Raw genomic sequence first — 15,802 nt, 5'->3', positions numbered from 1 at the left:
GATCTTCATCAGTAAGTGGTTCAAGTCCTCTTCACTTTCAGCAAGCAAGGTTGTGTCATCTTCATAACGCAGGTTTTTAATGAGTCTTCCTCCAATCCTGATGCCCCATGAAGGATTCTAGGGGGAAAATATTAAAGGACACAGGAAGCATCAAAGTAGATGGAAGGAATACACAGAGTCATTATACCAAAAAGAATTAGTTGATGTTCAACCATTTCAAGAGGTAGAATATGGTCAGGAACCAAAGGTATGGAAGGAAGAAGTCCAAGCTGCACTGAAGGCGTTGGTGAAAAACAAGCATCCAGGAATTGACAGAATATCAACTGAGATATTTCAACAAACAGATGCAGCGCTGGAAGTGCCCACTTTTCTATGCCAAGAAATATGGAAGACAGCTTTCCGGCCGACTGACCGGAAGAGATCCATATTTATGCCTATTCCCAAGAAAGGTGATCCAACTAAATGTGGAAATTATCAAACAATATCATTAATATCACATGCAAGCAAAATTTTGCTGAAGATCATTCAAAAGTGGTTGTGGCAGTATATTGATTGGGAACTGTCAGAAATTCAGGCTGAATTCAGAAGAGGATGTGGAACCAGGGATATCATTGCTGATGTCAGATGGACCCTGGCTGAAAGCAGAGAATACCAGAAGTATATTTACCCGTGTTTTCTTGACTATATGCAAAGACATTTGACTGTGTGGATCATAACAAATTATGGATAACATTGAGAAGAATGGGAATTCCAAAACACTTAATTGTGTTCATGAGGAACCTGTACATAGATCAAGAGGCAGTTGTTCAGATAGAACAAGGGGATACTGTGTGGTGTAAAGTCAGGAACGGTGTGCATTAGGGTTGTATCCTTTCACCATACCTTTGGAAGAGCTTTTGATAAATCTCTACTGACAATTTTGTCTCAATTTACTAGCATGAGCCCAGCCATGTTTGCTTCTTTGGCTATATGTTTTTCAGTGTATTTCCACTCTGCTGCATCCATCCATAGTTAAGCAACCCTGGACCCAACTAACATATAAAGCTATTGGTATAAGCTTTATAATCCAGGTTCATAAGTTTGAAACAGTATTTTAAATTCATTTTGGAATCAGGGGGTCTTCACATGGTTTGAGAAACTCTTTCACAGTAACATGAAGTTCCACCTTAGACCTGGGAGAAAAGGTAACTTGGGGAAGTTTTGTGGCTACTTCTGAATATTTGATTTTAAAAGGTAGTTTGGGTATAACTTTAGTCTCCTCTGGAGATCTTTAGGGGAATAAAGAAGTTCATAAAGGATGTTCTCAGGGGAATAGGGTGGTAAAGATGGGTAGAGGGAGGCATCTGCTGGAGGGGCAAAAGGGAGTGTAAAGACCATAGCTGGAGAGGCAGTTGGCAGGGTTAGAGAGTTCTGATATTGTAATTTTTTGAACTGTTTTGCCTGTTTTGAAACTGTATGTTGTAAGGAGGCAAATTTACTGGTTGTTGTCTTTTGGATGCTTTCTGATACCAATTTAAAACAGTGTTGCATTGTTTCTGTTTAATGCAAGAGACTATATTCCGAATTACTGTGCAGAAAAATTAATTTGCTTAGTTCAGATGATTCCCATAATGGCCATTCATTTTCTAAATTTCTCACTATGAGTGCATGCCAACAATCCTGATACAAGACTGAGCTGGAGTCATAATTTTTAAAGATATAACCAGTAATTGCCTCTGAAGGGTGGTCTGCTTCACTTGTCTTTGATGTGACACTCCCTATCTTCTCATTAAGTACCACTTGCAAGCACTCGGCCCCCAATAACACACAGGCATCCCTTGCACCAGCATGCACACCAATCCTCAAGAAGCAACCAAAAGAAAAAGGCTGCTGCCACCAGCCAGAGGAAAAGGATAGTTCGACGAATAGGCTGACTACCAGGCATCAGTCTCATCTTAATTAGGCACTGAACTCAACCATGGGTTCATAATACGAGAAAAAAAAAAAAAGTAGAACAAGTTTAACAATAAGGATGAAAAACAAAGGGGAAAGGACAGTCAACAAATCTCTCAAAGAACTCTACAGCAAGAAAGCAGAGTTTGATCCAAGAAGGCTGACCTGGGATGACTCCAGGGATCCACAAAGATGGATGAATACACAGGGTTCATGCCAGCACCAAAGCTCAGAGTTCCCGAGTCCCTGGGACCACCATCGGAAAGTCACCTTCGGATCTTTTTGACTATACCAAAAAAATGTCCAACGGTAAAACTCAGATTCTGAAAAATTCTAATTAAATAGAGATTTATTGAGAATGCAAACACTCAAATTGGGGAGGCAGCAAGTCTTACAGTGTAAGATTAGCCATTTCGCTGAGGCATGGAAGAGTGTGGTTTGTAAAGGCAAAAACCACAGGCAGCTGGGGTACAGCTAAAGCTCTCTCATGGGTATATGAGTGATCAGGAAACTGAAGATGGGCTATGTCAGAAGTGGGGCATTATTTTGGATAGGTCCATTACAGGTATGTGGTTGGGCAAGGGTTACTTCAGATGAGGGAGCTGGAGTGTTTTCCTGAGAATCAGCTGACTACAATTGTTTGTGGGTACAGCTGTTTCCTTAAAAGTATGAAAATAATCTAACAGAACATGCTTAATAATGGGCTAAGATGGAATCACTCTTAGAAATGGATCAGGATGGAGTCACTCTTGCTCTCTTGACATGAGTCCAGGCTAGGCCAAAAGCTTGCTTTGTATTATTCCCTTTGTCAGTATATTCTCTGAGTTCTGTCACCATCGCCGCAAACAATTTTAGAACATTTTCAATCACGCCAGAAAGAAACGCCATATCCATTAGCAGTAATTCCTCATTCCCCCCTTCCTTCAACACCTGGCAACCACTAATCTACTTTCTGTCTCTATGAATTTTCCTCTTCCGAATATTTCGTATAAATGGAATCATGTGAGATGTGACCTCCTTTTTTCTCTTAGTATAATGTTTTCAAGGTTCATCCATTTGTAGCATTACTTTTTATGAATAATAGTTCATTCTGTTGGTAGTGCCACATTTTATGTACCTACTCATCAGTTGACGGACATTTGGGTTGTTTTCACTTTGCAGCTATTATGAAAAATGCTGCTATGAACCAGGGCTTCAAATCAGTTCCTTCCAGTTTGGCCTCCTGCTGAGAATTTGCCTTTCCACCCCAGATATACTACATCAGAATCTACATTTTAACAAGATCCCCAGGAGATTCTTATAGATCTTGTTAAAATGTAGATTCTGATTCAGTATATCTGGGGTGGAAAGGTAAATTCTCAGCAGAGGGTTGAATCAGATTGAACTGGTTTGAAGCTCTGCTATGAACATTTGTGTATAAGTTTTCGTGTGACCATAGGTTTTCAATTTTTTCTTGGGTATATGTCTAGAAGTGGAATTGCTGAGCTGTATGGTAACTGTACGTTTAATCATTTGAGGAAATGCCGGACCATTTTCCAAAGTGACCACACCGTTTTTTTACTGTGGTAAAATACATATAAAATTCACCATTTGAGCTGTTATAAAGTGAACAATTCAGCGTCATTTAGTACATTTACAATATTGCACAACCATCACCTTTATTTAGTTCTAGAACATTTTCATCACCCTAACAGGAACTTTGTACCCTTTAAGCAGTCATTCCCCGCTCCTTCCCCCCATCCCCCGGCATCCACTAATTTGCTTTCTGTCTCCATGGATTTGCTCGTTCTGGATAAAAATATAAATGGAATCATGCAACATGTGGCCTTTTATGTCTGGCTTCTTTCACTTCTACTCTGACACACACAGGGTCACCAAAAGTCAGAATCAACTCGACTGCAGCTGATTTATTTTTCTTTTAGTTCGTATACCATTTTCAAGGTTTATCTATGTTGTAACGTGTATCATACCTTGAATTTTTTTATGACTGAATAATAGTCCATTGTATTTATAGACCACATTTTGTTTATCTGTTTATATATTGGTGGATATTTGGATTGTTTCCACCTTTTAACTATTAGGAATAGTGCTGCTATGAGCATTTGTGTACCAGTTCTTGTTTGAACACTTTTTTCAATTCTTTTGGGAATATATCCAGGAATGGAATTGCTGGGTCATATGGTAATTGAATGTTTAGCTTTTCGAGGAACTGTCAAACTTTCACATAGTGGTATACCAATTTATATGTCCATCCACAGTTTCTGAGGGTTCCAATTTCTCCACATCCTTGCTTATAACATTTGTTTTTTTCCACTTTAAAAAATTATTATTATAAGCCTCCTAGTGGGTGTGAAGTGGTATCACACTGTGATTTTGATTTGCATTTCTAATGACTAATGAGGCTGAGCATCTTTTCATGTGCTTCTTGGCCTTTGTATATCTTCTTTGGAGAGATATCTATGCAAGCCCTTTTCCCATTTTTTAATTTGATTGTTTATCTTTTCATCGTTAAGTTATAACAGTTCTTTATATATTCTAGATACAAATCCTTTATCAGATATATGAAAGATACATTTTTCTCCCAAACTGTGGGATATATTTTCACTGTCTGATGGTGTCCTTTGATAAGCAAAAGCTTTTAACTTTGATGTAACCATTTACCTGTTTTTCCTTTTGTTGCTTGTGCTTTTGGTGTCATACCTAAGAAACCATTACCTAATCCAATGTCAAAATGATTTACACCTATGCTTTCTTTTAAGAATTTTCTACTTTTAGCTCTTATATTTAGTTCTATGATCCATTTTGAGTTAGTTTTTGTGTATCGTGTTAGGAAAGGGTCTACCTGCATTGTTCTGCATGTGGATATACAACTATCCCAGCACCATTTGTTAAAAAGACTTCTTTCCCCATTGAATCATTTTGGCACCCTTGTTGAAAATCATTTGACTATAAACATGAGGATTTATTTCTGGACACTTGGTTCTATTCCATTGATATACACGTCTACCAATGTATCAGTACCACACTATCTTGACTATTGTGGCTTCGATATTGGCGGTATGAGTCCTCCCTCTTTGTTCTTCCTTTTCAAGACTGCTTGGGATATAAGGCTGCTGTGAGTTGGAACTGCCTCGGTGGCAACAGGATTGGTTTTTTGTTTCTTTGTTTGTTTTGGGCTATACTGGGTACCTTGAATTTCCATATGCAGTCTAGGATCAGTTTGCCAATTTCTTCAAGAAAAGCTACCTGAGATTTTGATAGATATTATGATGAATCTGTCCATCAGTTTGAGGAATATTGCCATTCTAAAAATATTAAGTCTTCTGATCTATGAATTTGGTTGGGGGGTGCTCTAACAGATACCTAAAATGTGGAAGCAGTTTTGAAACTGTGAATGGATAGAGGACTCAGAAGAAAGTGAGAACTATTAACACTGGAGAAGGCGCAGATGGTGAGAAACAGCAGCAGAGGACAGGTGGCGGTAGCAGTGAACCGGCAGCAGCAGCAGAACCAGGAGACCAGCACCAGACAGCACTGGAGATGACCCATGGAGCAAGAGAGCTGAGTGCCTGTGCACAGGAGGCTTCCTGGCAGAGTGGGGTGCTTCCAGGAACTTATCGGTAGAGCTAGGCTTGCCGATCCAAGGAGCAAGAGAGCTGAGTGCCTGTGCACAGGTGGCTTCCTGGTGGAGAGGAAGGCCTCTAGGTGGAGTTACAGAGCTTTGGAACACTTGTTCCAGCAGGGCAGATGTGGGCGAGAGGCCCTAGAAGCTGAGAGGCCAAGAAACCAGGGGGCAGAAGCTGAAGAGACAAGGAACACAAGAAGTGGAGCTGCCTCAGTCTCAAAAGGTATGGCCAGGACCTCTGGGGTTTTAAAGGGTAGAGCCATGGCCTCTGGTGTTTCTACGGGTGGAGTTGCCACTCAGAAGGACTAGGAGAATTGTGTTTCTAAAGCTGAGGGAGCAGAGCTGTTGTCCCAGTGGGGCTGGAAGGCAGAGCTGAAGCCCAGGGCCAAGGGGCCTCCACTCAAAATCTGGAGAGCGTGGCTAATACGTAGAGTCGGGAGGTCAGGGGTATTGTGTAAATGATCTCAGAGAACAGAGGATTATTTTCAAAGCCTTGAGGGCTAATGTAATATGTTCTGCTGACGTGTTGGTACCTGTTATCCCTTCTTTTCCTCCGGTTTCTCCCATTTGTAATGAAAATGTCTAGCTTGCGCCTGTTCTGGTATTGTACCTTTGGAAGCAGATTACTTGTATTCTAGATTTCACAAATGAGGAATTTTTGAATTTTAGACTTGGAGTTAAGACTTTTGCTATGATATGATGGGATGAATATGTTTTGCATATTGCAAGGATGTGATTTTTTCAGGGCCAAAGGGTGGAATGTCATGGATTGAATTATGTCCCCCCAAAAATACGTGTATCAACTGGTTAGGCCATGAGTCCCAGAATTCTGTGGTTGTCCTCCACTTTGTGATTGTAATTTTATGCTAAATAGGATCAGGGTGGGTTTGTAACACTCTTACCAGGTCACTCTCCTGATCCAATGTAAAGGGAGTTTCCCTGGGGTGTGGCCTGCGCCACCTTTTATCTCTCAAGAGATAAAGGAAACGGAAGCAAGCAGAGGGTTAGGGACCTCATACCACCAAGAAGTGCCAGGAGCAGAGCATGTCCTTTGGACCTGAGGTTCCTGTGCAGAGATGCTCCCAGACCAAGGGAAGGCTGATAATAAGGATCTTCCTCCAGAGCTGACAGAGAGAGAAAGCCTTCCTCTAGATTCGGAGCCCTGAATTTAGACTTGTAGCCTACTGGACTACAAAAGAATAAACGTCTCTTTGTTAAAGCCATCCACCTGTGGTATTTCTGTTATAGCAGCATGAGATGACTAAGACAGATGCCTTTCCATTTATTTAGGTCTTCCTTATTTTCTTTCAACAATGTTTTTTAGCTTTTAATATGTTTTAAAAGTCCTCAAAATTCTGGGTCTTCCCTCCTAGTCTTGTCTCCCCTATCTCCCCAAAACACAATGTTGAAGCTACGCCAAGGTCTGACTCAGATGTCTTGGCAAGGAGGCCTTTCCTGACCATGCCTGTCCTCTCAGGAGAGACTACATGATTGTTCTTTCTCAGTTCACCTTGTCCAGGACAGTAAACATGTCTTGGTCATCTTGTATATACAGAAGCCAGTGCCTGACTTGTGGGAAACAATCAATACATACTTTTTGAGCTGGTTTGAATGCCATTCTACGTACTATTCCCAGGCCACCCCAAGTATCACGCCGTCTGCTCATGTTGGTTTTTCTTGTGTGTGAAGAACGTACCATTCCCTGGACAAGCTGTTCTTTTTTTATTTATCTAACAATTTATTCATGCCTTTAGTAGGTTACATCATGTTACACTTAAATGATTTGTTTGTGTCTTTTTTTCCCTAAAGGCCAAGAGCCTTTATATCCTTGAGACCTAGCATGGTAGAATTAAATGAACATAAAAGTGTGCATGAGACTAGTGGACCACAACTACCACAGCCCCTACCAGACTGAGTCCAGTACAACTAGATGGTGCCTGGCTACCACCACTGACTGCTCCGACAGGGATCACAATAGATGGTTCCGGACAGAGCTGGAGAAAAATGTAGAACAAAATTCTAACTCACAAAAAAATACCAGACTTACTGGCCTGACGGAGACTGGAGAATCCCCACTGAGTATGGCCCCTGGACACCCTTTTGACTTAGTACTGAAGTCACTCCTGAGGTTCACCCTTCAGCCAAAGATTAGACAGGCCCATAAAACAAAATGAGACTAAAGGGCACACCAGTCCAGGGGCAAGGAAGAGAAGGCAGGAGGGAACAGGAAAGCTGGTAATAGGAACCCAAGGTTGTGAAGGGGAGAGTGTTGACATGTTGTGGGGTTGGCAACCAATGTCACAAAACAATATGTGTATTGTTTAATAAGAAACTAATTTCTTGTAAAACTTCATCTAAAGCACAATTAAAAAAACAAAACAAAAAAAAAAAAACCTCACATTTGTTATCTTACAGTTCTGGAGGTCAAAAGTCCTAAAATCAAAGCGTCAGCAGGGCTGCAGTCCCTCGGGAGGTTCAAGGGGACAATCCGTTTTCTTTCCTTTTTCCAGTGTCTAAGAGACCCCCATATTCGTTGGCTCATGGCCCCTTTCTCCATCTTCAAAGCCAGCAGCGGCAGGTTGAGTTCTTCTCATGCTGAGTCACTCTTGACTCTTCTATCTCCTATTCCACATTTCAGGACCTTCTGATTAAATTTGGCCCACCTGGATAATCCAGAATAATCTTCCTGTCTGAAGGTCAGCTGATCAGTAACCTTAGTTCCATCTGCAATCTGAATCCCCTTTTGCCATGTAACATAACATATTCGAAGTTTCCCAGGATTAGGACATGGGTATCTTTGGGGACCATTCTGCCGACCACACCCAGTCACTGCTGTTCAGAGAATGGGCAAAAGTACCAAGCCACAGAGCATTTTTAGATCACCAAAAGCTGGGAAACAGAGTTAAAAATGACATTAAAATGCCTTCTAATTTGTGTGTGTTTTAAATATTGATACCAAATGAAAATCACCTTCAGACTAATAATGTTGTTGTTGTTAGCTGCTGTCTGGTCGGTTCCGACTCATAGTGACGCTATGCACAACAGAACGAAACCCTGCCCGGTCCTGCGCCATCCTCACAATTGTTGTTATGCTTGAGCTCATTGTTGCAGCCACTGTGTCAATCCACCTCATTGAGGTCTTCCTCTTTTCCACTGACCCTGTACTCTGCCAAGCATGATATCCTTCTCCAGGGACTCATCCCTCCTGACAACATGTCCAAAGTATGTAAGACACAGTCTCGCCATCCTTGCCTCTAAGGAGCATTCTGGCCGCACTTTTCCCAAGACAGATTTGTTCATTCTTCTGGCAGTCCATGGTATATTCAATACTCTTCACCAACACCACAATTTAAAGGCGTCAACTCTCCTTTGTTCTTCCTTATTCATTGTTCAGCTTTCACATGTATATGATGCCATTGAAAATACCGTGGCTTGGGTCAGACGCACCTTAGTCCTCAGGGTGACATCTTTGCTCTTCAACACTTTGAAGAGGTCATTTGCAGCAGATTTGCCCAATGCAACGCGTCTTTTGATTTCTTGACTGCTGCTTCCATGGCTGTTGATTGTGGATCCAAGGAAAAAGAAATCCTTGACAACTTCGAATACTAATAAAATTAGAAGTAGAAGAAATTGACTTATAGAAATGCCTTTTTTGTGCTATAGCTGCTCAAAACACATGCCATGGACCCAGCCTGTTTTGGCAATGTTTTGAAGAAAGTTGAAAGGGGAGTGTTACGGGTTGATTTGTGTTTCCCTCAGAAGATATGTTCTAGAGCTGACCCCTGTCTGGTCTGTGAATGGCCACGTGCTCACTTGTTATTTCAGGGCTTCCATCTCCCCCTTGTGGAAGCCTCCCCTATGTATTCAGTCCCCACGGGGGTTTTGGGGACCTCACCTCTCTGCACAGCCTCTGAACAGACCTCCCTGGGTCGAGGCTCGTGGTTCTTAGCTGCCGTCCAGTTGGCTCTTGACTCATGGTGACCCTAAACATGATGGAGCAAAATGCTGCCCAGTCCTGCATCAACCCCTGGATCTGTTACAAAACTGGACTATTGTGATCCATAGGGTTTTCATTAGCTTATGTTTGGAAGTGTATTGCTAGGCCTTTCTTCCTAGTGTCTCTTAGTCGGAAAACTCTGCTGAAACCATAACAACACGTAAGCCTCCACTGACAGACAGGTGGTGGTAGGGCATGAGGTGCACTGGCCAGGAATGGAAACCAGGTCTCCCGCATGGAAGGAGAGAATTCTCCCACGGAACCACCACTGCACCCCTGGGGCCAGGCAGGCTCCTTCTAAGTCATTCTCACTTCCTTGTAAGAGTGATATTTCAGGAACACAAAGTTGGCCATGCCACAACCTCCCTGAGTGAATGCCCCTGGCCTTCAGGATGAAACTCTGGCCCCTAAAAAAAAAAAAACAGCTTCGCATAAAAAGCCCAGTGGCTTGGCCCCTCTTCCCCTTCAGTCTCCTGCTTGATGTTCTTGCACCTCCACGTTGTTCCCCAAGTGATTCCTACCATTTCCATGCCTCCATGCCGTGCTGGTTTTTATGCCGTGGTGGGAAACCCTGGTGGTGTAGTGGTTAAGAGCTGTGGCTGCTAACGAAAAGGTCAAGAGCTACAGCTGCCAACCAAAAGGTCAGCAGTTTGAATCCACCAGGTGCTCTTTGGAAACTCTATGGGGCAGCTCTACTCTGTCCTATAGGGTCGCTATGTGTCAGAGTCGACTCGACAGCAATGGGTTTTTTTATGCAGTGGTGGGAGACGGTGGGGGAACATCAAAGCATTTAAAAACTAGCAGAACCTACTGTGGCTTGTCCTCATGCAAAAAGCCCTAAAAATGGGAAACTCACTTCCTGCCATTCCCTTCTCCCTTTAAGTGTCTTCAGGCTTTTAGCGGCCCTCCAGTGCCTTAGAGAGCTGATTCTGCAAAAGTTTATAATTGTTAGCAGTGGGCCCATTGGTCTGGTGGGAGTTGCTCCTCTATTACCAGAAGGTGGAAACATCTAAGTGAACTGTAAAATATTTTCTGTCACGTAAAAATCCCAGTGAGCTTTTGCATGGCCTTGCATTCAATCTATAACTTAATTTGAAACAAAATTAAGAACTTTCCAGTGTCACATCTTCTTTTCCAGGGGCACTGTATGTCTCTCCATCTATTCTGGTCTATGTATGTATTTCTAATTACGGCACAGAAAACACGATCAGCATTACCATTTCCCTAGCTGCGTGACAGCTTCTTGACCTCTTTGAAGTGTTGAAAAGCAAAGATGTCATTTTGAGGATCAGGCTGGCCTGATCCAAGCCATGGTATTTTCAATCGCCTCATATGCATGGGAAAGCTGGACCGTGAATAAGGAAGACCGAATAATTTTTGTTGCTGTTGTCAGGTGCTGTCGAGTTGGTTCCGACTCACAGCGACCTCGTGTACAGCAGAATGGAACACTGCCCGGCTCTGTGCCATCTTCATGATCGCTGTTATTTCTGAGCCCATTGTTGTAGCCACTCTGTCAGTCCATCTTATCAAGGGGCTTCCTCTCCTTCGCTGGCGCTCTACTCTACCAAACCTGATGTCCTTCTCCAGGGACTGACTCCTCCTGATAACGTGTTCAAAGTACGTGAGACAAAATCTCACTATGCTTGCTTCTGATGATCATTCTGGCTGCACTTCTTCCAAGATAGATTTGTTCCTTCTTTTGACAGTCCGTGGTATAGTCAATATTCTTCACCAGCACCATAATTCAAAGGCGTCATTTCTTCTTCAGTCTTCCTTATTCATTGTCCAGCTTTCACATGCATACGAGGTGATGGAAAACACCATGGCTTGGGTCAGGTGCACCTTAGTCTTCAAGGTGACATCTTTGCTTTTTAACATTTTAAAGAGGTCTTTTGCAGCAGATTTGCCCAATGCAATGTGTGGTCTCCCTCTCTCTCTATATATTTTTTTAATTTTTATTGTGCTTTAAGTGAAAGTTTACAAATCAAGCCAGTCTTTCAAACAAAAATTTATATATGTCTTGCTATATAATCCTAGTTGCTTTCCCCCAATGAGACAGCACACTCCTTCTCTCCACCCTGTATTGTGTCCACTCAGCCAGCTTCTGTCCACCTCTGCCTTCTTATCTCCCCTCCAGACAGGAGCCGCCCACATAGTCTCACATGTCTACTTCAGTCAAGAAGCTCACTCCTTACCAGTATCATTTCCTATTCTGTAGTCCAATCCGATCTCTGTTTGAAGAGTTGTCTTTGGGAACGGTTCTTGTCTTGGACTAACAGAAGGTCTGGGGACCATGATCTCTGGGGGTCCTTCTAGTCTCAGTCAGACCATTAAGGCTGGTCTTTTTAGGAGACTTTGAGGTCTGCAACCCACTGCTCTCCTGCTCCCTCAGGGGTTCTTTGTTGGGTTCCCTGTCAGGCAGTCATCAGTTGTAGCCAGGCACCATCCAGTTCTTCTGGCCTCAGGCTGATGTGGTCTCTGATTTATGTGGCCCTTTCTGTCTCTTGGGCTCATAATTACCTTGTATCTTTGGTGTTCCTCATTCTCCTTTGCTCCAGGTAGGATGAGACCAATTGATACATCTTAAATGGCCGCTTGCTACCTTTTAAGGCCCCAAAAGCCACTCTCCAAAGCGGAATGCAGAATGTTACATTAATAGATTTTATTATGCCAATTGACGTACATGTCCCCTGAAACCATGGTCCTCAAACCTCTGCCCCTGCTACGCTGTCCTTCAAAGCATTTGGTTTATTCAAGAAACTTCTTTGCTTTGGGCTTAATCCAGTTGTCCTGACCTCTCCTGTATTGTGTGATGTCTTTCCCTTCACCCAAAATAGTTCTTGTCTACCATCTAGTTAGTAAATACCACTCTCTCTCCTTCCCTCCCTCCCCACTCCTGTAACCATCAAAGAATATTTTCTTCTCAGTTTAAACTATTTCTTGAGTTCTTATAATAGTGGTCTTATACAATATTTGTCCTTTTGCAACTGACTAATTTTGTTCAGCATAATACTTTGCAGATTCCCCCATGTTATGAAATGTTTCATGGATTCATCATTGTTCTTTATTGAGGCATAGTATTCCATTGTGTGAATATACCATAATTTATTCATCCATTCATCCGTGGATGGGCACCTTGGTTGCTTCCACCTTTTTGCTTTTGGAAAAAGTACTGCAATGAACATGGGTGTGCATATATTTGTTCGTGTAAAGGCTCTTATTTCTCTAGGATATATTCCAAGGAGTGAAATTGCTGGTTGTATGGTAGTTCTATTTCTAGCTTTTTGTATGTTTATTTTATAACCTGAGACTCTGCCAAACTCTTCTATTAGTTTCAGTAGTTTTCTGGAGGATTCCTTAGGGTTTTCTGTGTATATAATCATGTCATCTGCAAATAGTGATAACTTTACTTCCTCCTTGCCAATCCGGATGCCTTTTATTTCTTTGTCTAGCCTAATTGCCCTGGCTAGGACTTCCAGCACGATGTTGAATAAGAGCGGTGATAAAGGGCATCCTTGTCTGGTTCCCGTTCTCAAGGGAAATGCTTTCAGGTTCTCTCCCTTTAGAGTGATATTGGCTGTTGGCTTTGCATAGATACCCTTTATTATGTTGAGGAATTTTCCTTCAATTCCTATTTTGGTAAGAGTTTTTATCATAAATGGGTGTTGGACTTTGTCAAATGCCTTTTCTGCATCTATTGATAAGATCATGTGGTTTTTGTCTTTTGTTTTATTTATGTGATGGATTACATTAACGGTTTTTCTGATATTAAACCAGCCTTGCATACCTGGTATAAATCCCACTTGATCATGGTGAATTATTTTTTTGATGTGTTGTTGGATTCTATTGGCTAGAATTTTGTTGAGGATTTTTGCATCTATGTTCATGAGGGATATAGGTCTATAATTTTCTTTTTTTGTAATGTCTTTACCTGGTTTTGGTATCAGGGAGATGGTGGCTTCATAGAATGAGTTGGGTAGTATTCCGTCCTTTTCTATGCTTTGAAATACCTTCAGTAGTAGTGGTGTTAACTCTTCTCTGAAAGTTTGGTAGAACTCTGCAGTGAAGCCGTCTGGGCCAGGGCTTTTTTTTGTTGGGAGTTTTTTGATTACCGTTTCAATCTCTTTTTTTGTTATGGGTCTATTTAGTTGTTCTACTTCTGAATGTGTTAGTTTAGGTAGGTAGTGTTTTTCCAAGAATTCATCCATTTCTTCTAGGTTTTCAAATTTGTTAGAGTACAATTTTTCATAATAATCTGAAATGATTCTTTTAATTTCATTTGGTTCTGTTGTGATGTGGCCCTTCTTGTTTCTTATTCGGGTTATTTGTTTCCTTTCCTGTATTTCTTTAGTCAGTCTAGCCAATGGTTTATCAATTTTGTTAATTTTTTCAAAGAATCAGCTTTTGGCTTTGTTAATTCTTTCAATTGTTTTTCTGTTCTCTAATTCATTTAGTTCAGCTCTAATTTTTACTATTTGTTTTCTTCTGGTGCCTGATGGATTCTTTTGTTGCTCACTTTCTATTTGTTCAAGTTGTAGGGACAGTTCTCTGCTTTTGGCTCTTTCTTCTTTTTGTATGTGTGCATTTATCGATATAAATTGGCCTCTGAGCACTGCTTTTGCTGTGTCCCAGAGGTTTTGATAGGAAGTATTTTCATTCTCGTTGCTTTCTAAGAATTTCCTTATTCCCTCCTTGATGTCTTCTATAACCCAGTCTTTTTTCAGGAGGGTATTGTTCATTTTCCAAGGATTTGATTTCTTTTCCCTAGTTTTTCTGTTATTGATCTCTAGTTTTATTGCCTTGTGGTCTGAGAAGATGCTTTGTAATATTTCGATGTTTTGGACTCTGCAAAGGTTTGTTTTATGACCTAATATGTGGTCTATTCTAGAGAATGTTCCATGTGCGCTAGAAAAAAAAGTATATTTTGCAGCAGTTGGGTGGAGAGTTCTGTATAAGTCAATGAGGTCAAGTTGGTTGATTGTTGTAAGTAGGTCTTCCGTGTCTCTATTGAGCTTCTTACTGGATGTCCTGTCCTTCTCCGAAAGTGGTGTGTTGAAGTCTCCTACTATAATTGTGGAGGTATCTATCTCACTTTTCAATTCTGTTAAAATTTGATTTATGTATCTTGCAGCCCTGTCATTGGGTGTATAAATATTTAATATGGTTATGTCTTCCTGATCAATTGTCCCTTTTATCATTATATAGTGTCCTTCTTTATCCTTGGTGGTGGATTTAAGTCTGAAGTCTATTTTCTCAGAAATTAATATTGCTACTCCTCTTCTTTTTTGCTTATTGTTTGCTTGATATATTTTTTTCCATCCTTTGAGTTTTAGTTTGTTTGTGTGTCTAAGGTGTGTCTCTTGTAGGCAGCATATAGATGGATCGTGTTTCTTTATCTAGTCTGTGACTCTCTGTCTCTTTGTTGGTGCATTTAGTCCATTTACATTCAGCGTAATTATAGATAAATCAGTTTTTAGTGCTGTCATTTTGATGCCTTTTTATGTGTGTTGTTGACCATTTCATTTTTCCACATACTTTTTTGTGCTGAGGCATTTTTCTTAGTAAATTGTTAGATCCTCATTTTCATAGTGTTTGACTTTATGTTAGTTGAGTCGTTACGTTTTTCTTGGCTTTTTTCTTGAGTTATAGAGTTGTTATACCTTTTTGTGGTTACCTTATTATTTACCCCTATTTTTCTAAGTAAAAACCTAACTTGTGTTGTTCTATATCGCCTTGTATCACTCTCCATATGGCAGTTCAATGCCTCCTGTATTTAGTCCCTCTTTTTGATTATTGTGATCTTTTACCTATTGACTTCCATGATTCCCTGTTACATGTATTGTTTTTTTTTTTTAATTAATCTTAATTTGTCTGTTTTTGTGATTTCCCTATTTGAGTTGATATCAGGACGTTCTGTTTTGTGACCTTGTGTTGTGCTGATATCTGATATTATTGGTTCTCTGACCAAACAATATCCTTTAGTATTTCTTGTAGCTTTGGTCTGGTTTTTGCAAATTCTCTAAACTTGTGTTTATCTGAAAATATCTTAATTTCGCCTTCATATTTCAGAGAGAGTTTTGCTGGATATATGATCCTTGGCTGGCAGTTTTTCTCCTTCAGTGTTCTGTATATGTCGTCCCATTCCCTTCTTGCCTGCATGGTTTCTGCTGAGTAGTCTGAACTTATTCTTATTGATTCTCCCTTGAAGGAAACCTTTCTTTTCTCCCTGGCTGCTTTTAAAATTTTCT

The 15,802-nt window shown here is 41.0% G+C and overlaps 1 protein-coding gene across 1 annotated transcript in view; it reads left to right on the top strand.

The window, feature by feature from the left end:
- The window catches only part of LOC100658045 (UDP-glucuronosyltransferase 1-6), a 139,367-nt gene that overhangs the window by 16,266 nt on the left and 107,299 nt on the right, over positions 1 to 15,802 (top strand).

Source organism: Loxodonta africana, chromosome 6 (assembly GCF_030014295.1).
Source record: "Loxodonta africana isolate mLoxAfr1 chromosome 6, mLoxAfr1.hap2, whole genome shotgun sequence".
NCBI lineage: Eukaryota > Metazoa > Chordata > Mammalia > Proboscidea > Elephantidae > Loxodonta > Loxodonta africana.
Note: the sequence above shows the minus strand (reverse complement) of the source record. Positions and strands in the feature narration are given on the sequence as shown.